The 12,156-nt window shown below is 41.0% G+C and overlaps 1 long non-coding RNA gene across 1 annotated transcript; it reads right to left on the bottom strand.

Annotated features, from left to right (window-relative positions):
- Positions 1–1,438: 1,438 nt before the first annotated feature.
- LOC139470006 (uncharacterized) lies at positions 1,439–5,241 on the bottom strand. The gene is made up of 3 exons (XR_011653761.1): positions 5,164–5,241; positions 3,790–3,873; positions 1,439–1,793 (listed from the first exon to the last, which is right to left on the bottom strand). It is a non-coding gene; the product is annotated as an uncharacterized lncRNA (long non-coding RNA).
- Between the last annotated feature and the right edge of the window lie 6,915 nt (positions 5,242–12,156).

A 12,156-nucleotide genomic window follows, 5' to 3' on the forward strand; every position in this document is an offset into this window, starting at 1 on the left:
CATCGTAATACTTGATTATGTATAACTTGGTGTCAGTCACAGCAATGCCAAATGAACCATCATTATTCCATTTAACGTCCAAAAGGAAATCCAGTCCTACTACAATTCTTTCCTCATTCAATGTTAATGCACCTTCACCAGCCTGAATGACGTACTTTTTTATTTCTGTATTGTCAAGTAACCGTAAGAAAGATACAGCCATTCCGAACTTCATATTGCAGGAAAATAGAACCTCTAAGTGGGAAGGATGGTTTCTGTGAAAAGAAGAACATGAATAAAATGTTTATTAATTGTGGCAATAATAAAGAGGTATCGAAGGAGAACCTGTTAGGACGTGAATAAAAACTGTACAAGCTGAATAAGGCAATAGAAAACAGTTGTGCCCTTTGCGTAGTATACAAATGAAGCATACGTGATTTATTGAGAATAAATGATTTAAATTATTGGTTTTTGTAATGGTGAGAAGATTCTCAGAGTAAGCTGAGTTAGGTTATTATTCCAGGTCGCATACCACAGAAATATTCTGTAAATGGCTGTAAATAAGGAAATATTCGGGAGGTATCATTCCAGGCCGCAATACCACAGAAATATTCTGTAAATGGCTGTAAATAAGGAAATATTCGGGAAGTAAGACAGATGGGAACAGCAGGCTGATTCTGATTCACATGGTTATGGTATTGTCCGTCATGTCCACTCACAGTTGCTGCTTTCTTCATCAGTATAATCTTTTGTCCAATAGAATTTGATTCTTTCTTACGCGCTATAGCTGTAATGTCCACTGGCAGTTGCTGCTTTTTTAGTTTAGATGTAATGTATACATGCAGTTCCATTACAATTGTTATGTCCACTTAAAATGTTCCAGTAAACTCTAAATGCAATGTCTACCACAAACGACCTATAGATGTAATGTCCATTGACAGGTGCTACTTTCTCGAGCACTTTAGAGGTAATCTACGCGATTTTTTTTATGTGACTTTTTTTCACAACCCGACAGCAATTTTGACCTTACATTGAACATGATGATGAGCCTTGACTTTACCAGAGTACTAAATATATAGGGAATTCGCCAACTTGAGCTGTCATCCAACAATACAAAGGAGAGGTTGGTGTCTGGGCATAAATTCTACTTAATATCGAGCAATTATGTTTGTGGAAAGTGGAGCCGAACAACACAATTCAAGTTTTTGATGGCATTACAATTTGGAAGAGATGATGTAGGGACAATACCTTAAATTACCTGAAACATTGTTACGAAGAATATAGAAGTTGTTACCGTACACGTTTCACGTCTTCGCAATTATTTCATAACATCCCAGTGAACAATTTATATTTTGCAGTAAAACCTGAGTCTGATTGTCTTTATTTCAAGTAGTTTTAAAAGTGTAACGACAACAGCTGAAATAGACAAGAAAGTAAGCATACATACTGTCCTATTTTCTCGTCCCTTTCCACCACAAGCCGGCGTGGACTCTTGAACTCTCGGATAGATTTTAAATACATCGTCATTACAGGTCCCTCAAGTACCGTTCCAAAAACAAATATGCAAGACATACTATCATTTCTCAAACAAAGTCCTGTATCAATTGTTTTCCACTCAGGCCCTCTGTGGAGCGGGGGAAGACGGTACTCCCTTCGGACCTTTTCCTTCGGTAAATGTCCTTTGAGCATGAACAGGTTGATTACGTGCGTCACAGTCAGACTGTAGATATCACGAGCAAATAAGGGGCTCCAGGTCAAAGATATTATTTCAGCCCTTCCTTGCATCTTTGTTGTGGTCCATTTGTCTTCAAAATCTGTAAAGTTACACATGCATATTATTATTATTTACAGATTAAAATACAAAATGCAGCAAAGAGGGTTTTGGTGATCCTGGCACAGTCAGGCTGGTTGGGCTCATCATCAGCTCAGGGCCCTCGCCCCCTCTACACGCAATCCAGACAGCGAATGGGACTTCTCCCAGGAAGCGCTGTCAAGTAAATCCCACACAGATGTTTTCGGAGAATGTGAAGACTCCCCAACACTGCAGCCGTCTGCATTACTCAGATTGTCAGACGGGCTGTATTACTGGAAGCAAACCCGGATACTCTCCCAACAGATTGGGAGGTACAAAACCTAAGGCACCGAGAACAATAGGGGGTCGGACAACTTAGTACTTGGGTGCAAGCGTGACATTTCGAGGTCCGCATATTTGCCATGTTTTTCTTGAATCTTGTCAAAAACATTAGTGTCAAAGGGGACAGAAAATTCAATGATATAAATGATTTTATTTAATTTATCAAAAAGGACAAGATCAGGTTTGTTGGCCTGGATACGTCTGAGGCTGTAAATGGGCCTATTTCAAAGAATTTCCATGACGCCCGCTACATATTCCGGGTCGTACCATGAATGAACGTCTGTGTCAAAACCACAAGCATGACGAAGACGGCAATAAAATTATCGAACTACACCATCATGTCGTTTAAGATACAATGTGTTGGACAGTCTCATTACATTCATTACATAATCTACATTTCATATTTTCATTTTGATGCAAAATCACACATTGACGTTCCGATTGGGTAGTGACTGGTCCTGAGCAGAAAACAGAAAGCCGTCTGTTTCACTTTTCAGGCCTAACGACTTCACCTAAGCGAAGGACACTGCACATAAACTCGATGCAGCCTCTCCTTTAAAACCTGAGTCTGGGCCGACTTACTTTGGCTCTTCGCTTGGTTGACACTCATTTCTGTACCGTCAAGCAGTGCAGAACCATCAACAAAATCAACACCGACATTGCAATTATGTCCCACATCCTTGGCTCGCTTTAGAAAACTGTGGAATGCCTTTTTGTCATCACGAGTCTTAACATGCTTCACAAGAGGATCATCCGACAAATAAATGTGTGCAAAAATGCAAAAAACCAATTCAATCAATTCTTCCCACGAGCACGGATATGGTGCTGACAGACATAGAAACACAATCGGGGCGAACCAGGATTCGAACCCACAATCATAGGTTTCTGGCGTGACCAAGGGACACAGCTCTGCACAGCGAATCGCGGCACCTTAGACGACTTGGCCACCCGTGCCCCCCCCCCCCCCCCCCCCCACCCCGCCCCCCCCCCCCACCACCCCCCCCCCCCTTCCATAACGATTGGTAAATATAAGCGATTGAGGGAAGGGCGATGTTGATGGGATCTATTGTCAGACATGATTCTCTCTCTCTCTCTCTCTCTCTCTCTCTCTCTCTCTCTCTCTCTCTCTCTCTCTCTCTCTCCCTCTCTCTCAAAAAGCAATATCTCACATTTTTAAGATTTACATTTCTTTACTGTTATAACAATACAATACACAACAGATTGCCCGATATATATACCTGGGAGGGTATATGGATACGTTATCTCAATAAACATGGTAACATGGGTTAAAATGAATTCTTGGCGCTTGTCTGAATTCCACTGACATGTTATGTATTCTAAAAATGATTTCTAGCTAATCTCGAGGCACAAGGCGGGGCAGATTAAAAAGAACTAACAGTGAAGCATACCGCCGCAGCCATAAATACGAAATCTACAGTTACAACCCACCACATCCTACAGGGACGTTTTTGTGCTTGCTGTGTCACTGGTTATGTACAAGTTAGTGAAAAACAATTTTATTTGGCATAAGTTCTGAACCTTTTCTCAGAGAGGTAACTGTATCCTCCAGACTTCACAGACTTCCTTATTCTTTGCAGCTTTGCAACATTAATAATTATTTTCTTGGAAGTTAAGTTAAAGGAATCACCTGCTCACGAATAAGCATAGCACATTACCTTGTCGGGTAATGTTCAGTATTGGACGATTTCTTCGTGGATGTGTCGACATTCTGCTTGTCCTTTGTTTTTTTTCTTGTAGGTCTGGAAAAAATGTAAGAGTTCTGATATCATTTAAGCTTCAGTGGCAAGTAAGTTTCTTTCAGAAAAGAAAATGCGTAAGGGACATGGGGTCAGTCTGTTGTTTAACGCCGCATTCTGTAATATTCACGCAATACGGACACTTTTATATAGAATGTGAGCAATGTGGGTGAGTGAGTGAGTTTGATTTTATGCCGCTTTTTAGCAATATTCCAGCAATATCACGCCGGGGGACACCAGAAATGGGCTTCACACATTGTACCCATATCGGGAATAGAACCCGGGTCTTCGGCGTGACGAGCGAACGCTTTAACCTCTAGGCTACCTGACCGCCCCTAATGTGAGCAACGAACCACGCCGTCGGGGTACGATGACACGCAATCAACCAAATCACCGAGCCTGACCATTCGATCAGTAGGTTCGAATAGGTTACTGTGGACATGTACTTCCAACCTGACCCGGAGTTGCGTCCCTTGGGCAAGCCAGAAACCTATGCTTGTAGGTTCGAATCCCGGTTCGTCCCGATTATGTTTCTAGGTTTGTCAGCACCATACCCGCGCTCGTGGGTTTCACCGAGGTGGTAAACGTCCGAGACCTGCATAAATTCGGGCTTTCCTCCCACATTATAGACTATAAGCTGACACTGGAATACTTTTAAAAGCGGCGTTTAACCCAAATCACTCATTGAACAAAAATATGTTGAGAACGGAATAACGATAAAGAGACTATTACAATTACGGTTTTCCATTTGGTAAATGTTATCTATTTGGAACACAAATTTGTTATGAGATTATTTGGCACCCACACGGCTAATAATCTCTATTTATGCGAAGTCGCCGAACTGTTCAAATCATAATGATTTGTGAGGTGAGGTGAAATTGGGTTTAACGTCGCGTCCAGGATTACTGAACTAATATAGCGACGTGCATGCACATGTATGTGTGTGTGTGGCTGCTTGTACTAGTCCGCACTGATGCCGATGTATGGTGCTACATGTAGCTCACTGAGATACCATGCCGCAGTTGAACATGAATACCCCACTCAGACACAGTATACTGACTCCGAACCGACCAGTCCTTGTTTTAGCCCCTTAATGCCGAGCACCAGACAGGGTCAGAACAAGTACAATCTTTTAACGTCTTTTTGTGTGACGCGGTCGGGGATCGAACCCCGGACCTTCCGCTCTCCGGGCGGACGCTCTACCACTAGACCACGGAGGCGGTCCATAATGATTTGTGATACCTTCTGATATTATAACTTGCATGTGTACAAATATGTATACTATGCACACACCATCATGGACACACTTAGTTTCACCACATCGTGACTTGACACAGGTGCTCCTTGGCTGACACTCAGAACAGGGAACCTATTAAGTGAAAGAATATGTTTGATCTGATTGCAACTACCTTACTTAATATATACTTTAACTGAGAGATACATGGGAAGGAAAGATGAAAGTGGTTCAGGTCGTAGGTGTTTCTAACATTAGTAAAACCCACGAGCAAGGTTGGTTGGTTTGAGGTTTAACGCCGCACTCAGCAATAGTCCAGCTATATAGCGGCGGTCTGTCAGCAATCGAATCAACCAAGTCAGCGGGCCTGACCACCCGATCCCGTGAGTCGTCTCTTACGACAAGCATTGTCGCCTTTCACAAGCATTGGTTGCTGAAGATCTTCACGGGTCCCACGAGCAAGGATATGGAGAAGACAAGCAAATGTCGGTGTTGACAATGAGTAACTGCCCTTTGTCAAAGGGAAGCTACTCTAACCCTAGTCTATGAGACGCCACGGTCAGACGTTGTAGACAGTCGGTCGGTCCTGTCATAACGTTAAGAAGTGTAGTCAGATGTACACTCAACGAAACAAGGTAACAATTCAAACATATTTCGCCCAAATCCAGCTATTTTAATTTGTGGAGGAGGTTTCAAGCTGCAGAGGTCTACAAGCACAGATATGGCTACTGATCCCGCTTGGCTAGGCCTCGTGCCCTCGCAAAAATGTTTCGAAATTTGTATCTCCAAAGTTGCCAAAACTTATAAAATGCCTTAGCTACGTCAAAGTTGCACACTTATTTTCTGTATATAAGACTGTTCTTTTGATAATGATAGCAATTATCCCTGTAGTTTATCCAGATTCCCGATGGTTAATTCTGACTCGATAGCCGAATGACGAGGGCGACACCATGTTTGTATAAAAACAGTGAAAGTAGTCCCTACTTGACCTTTGATATTTGCATCTCTATCCGCATCTATCTATATGACCCCAACGGAAGTAGATAGAAAGTAATACCTTCCGGACAAAAGCATTCCTGTGGAGCGTGGAGTACCAACAAAAGCATTCCTGTGGAGCATAGAATTTCCAACAAATTCCTGTGGAGCATTGAATTTCCATCAAAAGCATTCCTGTGGAGCATGGAATTTCTAACAAAAGCATTTCTGTGGAGCGTAGAGTAAAGAAACAAACAAAAGCATTCCTATGGAGCGGAGAGTAAAGAAACAAACAAAAGCATTCTTGTGGAGCATATCACAGAGGCCAGTCAATACCTTTCACTCATTAGAAGTAAACAATACAATAGAACAATAGCATACCAGGGAGGAGGAGTAAGGAGTTATGATAAGGAGTAAGAAGGAGTAAAGAGGAGTACAGAGTTATAATACAAATTTTGCTAAAGGAGACTAGCAGTAAGGCTGGCTCTGTACATATTCGCTCTGTTCAAACATGTAACTATGTCACCGCACATTAGTATCAATACACTAGCGGTAGCTCTCTCTCATCCACTATTTACACGCAAGAGTGAATCTATTCGTTTGTGGGTTTTAGCCGCTGAACCTGTTAACCCTTTCACCGATGTCAAATGTTGCTTTTAGATGATCACCAACTAGAATAATATCGTTGTTACTTGTTTTCGCAATTATGTTAAAACTTGAGTAGAAAGTATACATTATACCCATCTGCAGATGTGTAATTCGTATGTTTTCTGCTTTATGACATATAACTAATTGATGTAATAGTAATAATGAAAATAAGTGAACTTACCTTACGACTGTACAACGCTGCTTCATTAATCATTCCTTCATATATTCCGTATGAATTAACCATTCGCTCAGTTCATATTTGGTTTAATCATATTTATTTCATCAATTGTACATGGCTGGATTTAATTTCTTCTTATATATCATCATGTAGTAAACCGTTCGGCTACACCAGATAGACGAACGGCACCCAAGCATCATCACAGAACAAGTTGATGGCCAGCCAATGGCCAGCAGCCCACTCAAGCGTAGTGTGGATGTGATTTTCGAGTAAAGTGTCTTCTCCCGAAATGAACCACTAACACGTTATATTTATACCCACTCTGCAAGTAAGGTGATTCAGCATGTTGCCACTTTCTCACGGGAAAAACTACTTCATTATGTTGCCTTGTTCTTTTCAAATGGTATCAACTGTTACACCCCGCATACAAATGGTGTATACATTTACTTCTGACTCACTATAACATTGCTTGTGAGTGATGGTATACGATTTTTAATGAGTACGTTTTCTAGATACTCCCCTGTTTGACCAGACAGCAGCCCTATTGACTTAACAAGAACGAATCCACAAAGCCACCACTTGTTACTCTGTCATTTTTAATCAATATCAAGTTTTTAGTAACACACACTCTACACGGCTCTTTCATTAAGTGTATCCCTTTTATGTAGTCTTTCATAATGGAACACCTGTGCTTTTAAAGTGTCACGTTTTCAGTACCATCCCATGGTAATCATTTTCTCAAAAATATTGTATAGCTTGTGTACTTGGTCAAGGTGATTCAGCAGTTCTTAGTACTACCCTATTATACACCCGCTTGATACATCTGTCTTGAAGCAATCTGAAACTGTTTTGAATAGCAGCCAAACCACTCATGTTCATTGTGTGCAGCTGTGTGCACTTGTTTGAACTTATATTTCTATAGAGCTCCAAAATGTATAATTTTGGAATAAGAAGTCCGTCCACTTTATATTTTTCACCATTTCCGACTGAGGAATTGCCAAGGCAACATCAACCAAAAGTGAACAGGAAACGTTAACCATTAACGTGCATCCTTAGGATAGGAATCTTCAACAAAAGAGCAAGTACTCCACTTTTACTGTATACTTACACTTATACATTTGTTAGATTATTCAAAACTTATACACTTGACGGATTATTTAAACCTTAATATCACGACATAATATCTAAAACTGTTAGTAACCATTTTAGTCTAATGCTGAGTTGATGTTCGTTTGTTTGTTTTCAAGTAACTACCAACACATACACACTTAGTTGATGAATACCTATTATGACTATGTACACCACGAGTAGAGACTCCTACTGTGAAAATTGTCACACTTGTTTTGGTTATCAAATAAATTTAACAAGACATCAGCAAATATGTGGGAAAGTTGGGGGGCAATTTTCATGTCAGTATTGTCGAAAATATTTTTCCAGAAAAGATTAAAACGTCATGTGAAAAGCTGTCTAAAAGTAGACAATCCTTTGGTTTGCCAATGTTCACTGTGCTTTCAACACTTTACCCATGAACTTGCTTTTCAATCACACTTACACCATTGCCTAAGCAGGACTTCACAATATGATTTTTCTTGTCAGATTTGTCATGGAGTTTTCCCAAATTCAAAAGCATTGCAGTTGCATGAGACTAGAACAGGACATGATCTTGGGAGCTGCAGCAAAGGCAAGCTAAGTAGGAAAAACATGGCTACAGTATCCATACCTCCTTCTACCCCATCACCACCTCCCATTCCTTCCCCCTACCCCCCACCACCGCCCATCCCCGCCCCTGATGTTTCTCCTTCTTATCCCGAACCTTACTTCATAAACGTGATTTCACAAAATGATGTATCCTGTCAGACTTGTCAGACAATGTTTCCAACTTCAAAAGCATTGCGACTGCATCAGAATAGAACAGGACTTGATATGTGGGGTGGTAGCAAAGGCAAGTTAAGTAAGAAAAAAACGGCTACAGTATCTGTACAACCATCCAACCCTTCATTGCCTCCCATTCCCTCCCCACCGGGTACTCCTTCCAATCCTGAACCTGTTGGTGACACTTCTGATCATGCTCGCCCATGTACCAGCGAATCTTTAGGAGGAGATGTGAGAGAGTATGAGTTTAAAGGGCAGGGTGCTACAGATGCTTTACATTTTATGGTGAATAAACTAGCTGTCATTATTGATGTGATCGAGGCAGAGTGAGTGAGTGAGTTTAGTTTAACGCCGCTTTTAACAGTATTCCAGTTATATCGCGGCGTGTCAGCTTAATGTGGGAGGAAAGCCCGAAGGGATGCAGGTCTCAGACATTTACCACTTCGGTGAAACCCACGAGCATGGGTATGGTGCTGACAAACCTAGAAACATAATTGGGGCGAACCGGGATTCGAACCCACAATCATAGGTTTCTGGCGTGCCCAAGGGACACAACTCTGCACAGCGAATCGCGGTGCCTTAGACGACTGGGCCACCCGTGCCCCCGATCTAGGCAGAACTCAGAGAGAAACAGTCAGTGAAATGGGGATTGTGCCTTCACATCAGAATGGTTAAACCTACTGAAGATGAAACAGCTAATATTCATGAGGCCTACTTTCAAAGCACAATGGTCATAGCTACACAAGGAACCAATTTGGCTGATCAATACCTTGAAGCCATGCACAGGATATTGCGTTCACTAGATAATTATCAGGGTGAACATTCTAATTTAAACGTGGTAGACATTGCAATGATGAATTGATCATCATTAAATTTAAGCCTTTTAAAGGCGGTACATACATCCCTCTTCCAAAAGAAATTGCATACAAAACTAAAAGCATTGTGAATGGAGAAAACAAAGATGAGATGTGTTTAAATTTTGTCTATAGCATTTTAGCCAAACTGTTTCCCGCTCCGCATCATCCAACACGAGTGAAGCATTATCAACCTTTGGTGAACAGATTGAATTTGGATAGGTTAACTTTTCCGATGACAATAAAACAAATCCCACAGTTTGAACAAGTCAAATCAGTTGAGTATCAATGTGTATGGCTTCGAAGATAAAACTCTCTATCCACTTTACATAAGCAACGTATCCAACATAGAACCAGACAGACAAATTGATTTGTTGATGCTTTCACAAGAACGAGCCCGAAGATTTCGATGGATTCTTAGGCTAAGAGGGTCATGAACAGTAAGTTGAAATTTTTTGTCAAAAACCCTGAGAAAAAACGTAGTAACCAGTATCATATTTGTAGAAAGTGTTTGTGGATATACAACTCACAAGAAAGGTTGAACAAGCACAAGGGATATTGTTTTGTTAAGGCCCAACGTGTCAATATGCCTAAACCCGAGAAAGCAGTCTATCAGTTTGGTTTACAATCAGAAGCTAAAACAGAAAAAGCTAAATTTCTTATTGTGGCTGATTTTGAAAGTTTGCTGTTGCCAGTCGAAAATCATGCGTCGCGTTTGAACAGACAAAGTTGTTTGTACGGAGGAGCGGTATTCGAAATCTGTTCAAACCTATGTAGGTTCAGATGCAGCAGAACACTTTATTCAAGACATTTGAAGAGAATATGATGAAATTAAGGAGATCTTTGCCAATGTTGTTCCCATGCAATTATCTCATCAGGATAGGGCAACCATAGCAAACACAACTCAGTGTGGATTATGTGGAAAAGAGTTGATGAAGACTATGCCTTTGCCCATAAATTGTGGCATACATTCACATGCAACACGATGTCTGACTTTACACGGTTGTATGTGATTGTAGACACACTGTTGTTGGCTGATATTGTCGAAACATTCAGAACTAGATGTTTAGTAGATTATGGACTTGACATCTGTCACTACTATTCCATGCCTGGGTTTTGTATTGGTGCAGCACTGAAAGTCACTGGGGTCAAGCTTGATCTCTTCACTGATGTAGATAGTTACAATTTTGTGGAAAATTCCATTCGGGGTGGAGTGTCCGTCATCGGTAAGAAATTTGCCGAAAGCAACAATGAATACATGTCTAATTATAACCCAGAAAAAGAAGCCTCGGTGCTTCTGTACATGGACTTTAACAGTCTTTATTCTGGAGTTATGCTGGAACCCCTACCCACTGGTAACTATCAGTTCATGTCAGCACAAGATTATGAAACTATTGATTGGGTTACAATAGATACCCAAGGGGATACGGGTTACATTTTGGAAGTGGACTTGCTCTATCCTAAACATTTACACAAACTTCATGCTGCTTTCCCCATGGCTCCTACCCATGACAACATTCCCTTTGAGGACTTTTCACCTTATCACAAAGAGTTACTCAGCCAGTTCTATCTCCCCCCCCCCCCCCCCCCCCCCTCCAGTGTCAAAAACCCTCAGGCAAGAAATTGTTTGCTACTTTCGCTTGTAAAAGATCGCTTGAACTATGTTGTTCATTTCTGAACTATTTGGTTCACCTCAAAACTTTGCAACTGTATTTGAGACATGGACTAGTCCTCCAACACATTCTTAGGGTGTTAGAGTTACCAAGGTCCCTGGTTGAAGCCCTATGTTCAGTTGAATTTGGAAAGACGCAAACACGCAACTGACGCCTGTGACAAGGACCGATATAAACTTATGAGCGGAAATCCATGCACTTAGTGACCCAAAGGCAGCAATTACGCAGTTATGTAGCTAAAACCAATTTCAAGCAGGTGAAAGTGTTTTCAGAAGAAGTTGTGTCCGTGAAAATGGAGCAAGTGTCTGTCCTTTTAGATCAACCTATCGCTGTTGGTTTCAGTATTTTGGATTTAGCCAAATTTCAAATCCTTTCTTTCTATTATGACGTCATGCAACGGCAATATGGACCAGAACGATTGGACTTGCTCATGACAGACACAGACAGTCTCTTTCTGCACATTCATGCCCCTCCACACGAGTCTTTGCGTGATCCCTACATATTTATGAAGCAAAATTTGCATTTGTTTGATACTTCCAATTATGATCAGAACGATCCTAAAGGATTGTATTCGAATGAAAACAAAAAAGTCACAGGAAAGATGAAGGATGAAGCTGCAGGAAAGATCATTTTAGAGTTTGTAGGGTTGAAAAGCAAAATGTATTCCTTTATGATACAGTCAGATGTGAACACTGTATCAAACCAAAAGACAGCAAAAGGAATAAAGAAATCTGTCATTGCCAAGCAACTGACCCATAAGAAATACAAAGACAGTCTCCTTGAGAGGAAACCTTTTTATTGTTCCTATTCACTCATTCGCTCTCACAATAACACTTTATACACTGAGTCATT

This window comes from Haliotis cracherodii, unplaced genomic scaffold (genome assembly GCF_022045235.1).
Source record: "Haliotis cracherodii isolate W230 unplaced genomic scaffold, xgHalCrac1.p SCAF_20, whole genome shotgun sequence".
NCBI classification, from domain to species: Eukaryota; Metazoa; Mollusca; class Gastropoda; order Lepetellida; family Haliotidae; genus Haliotis; species Haliotis cracherodii.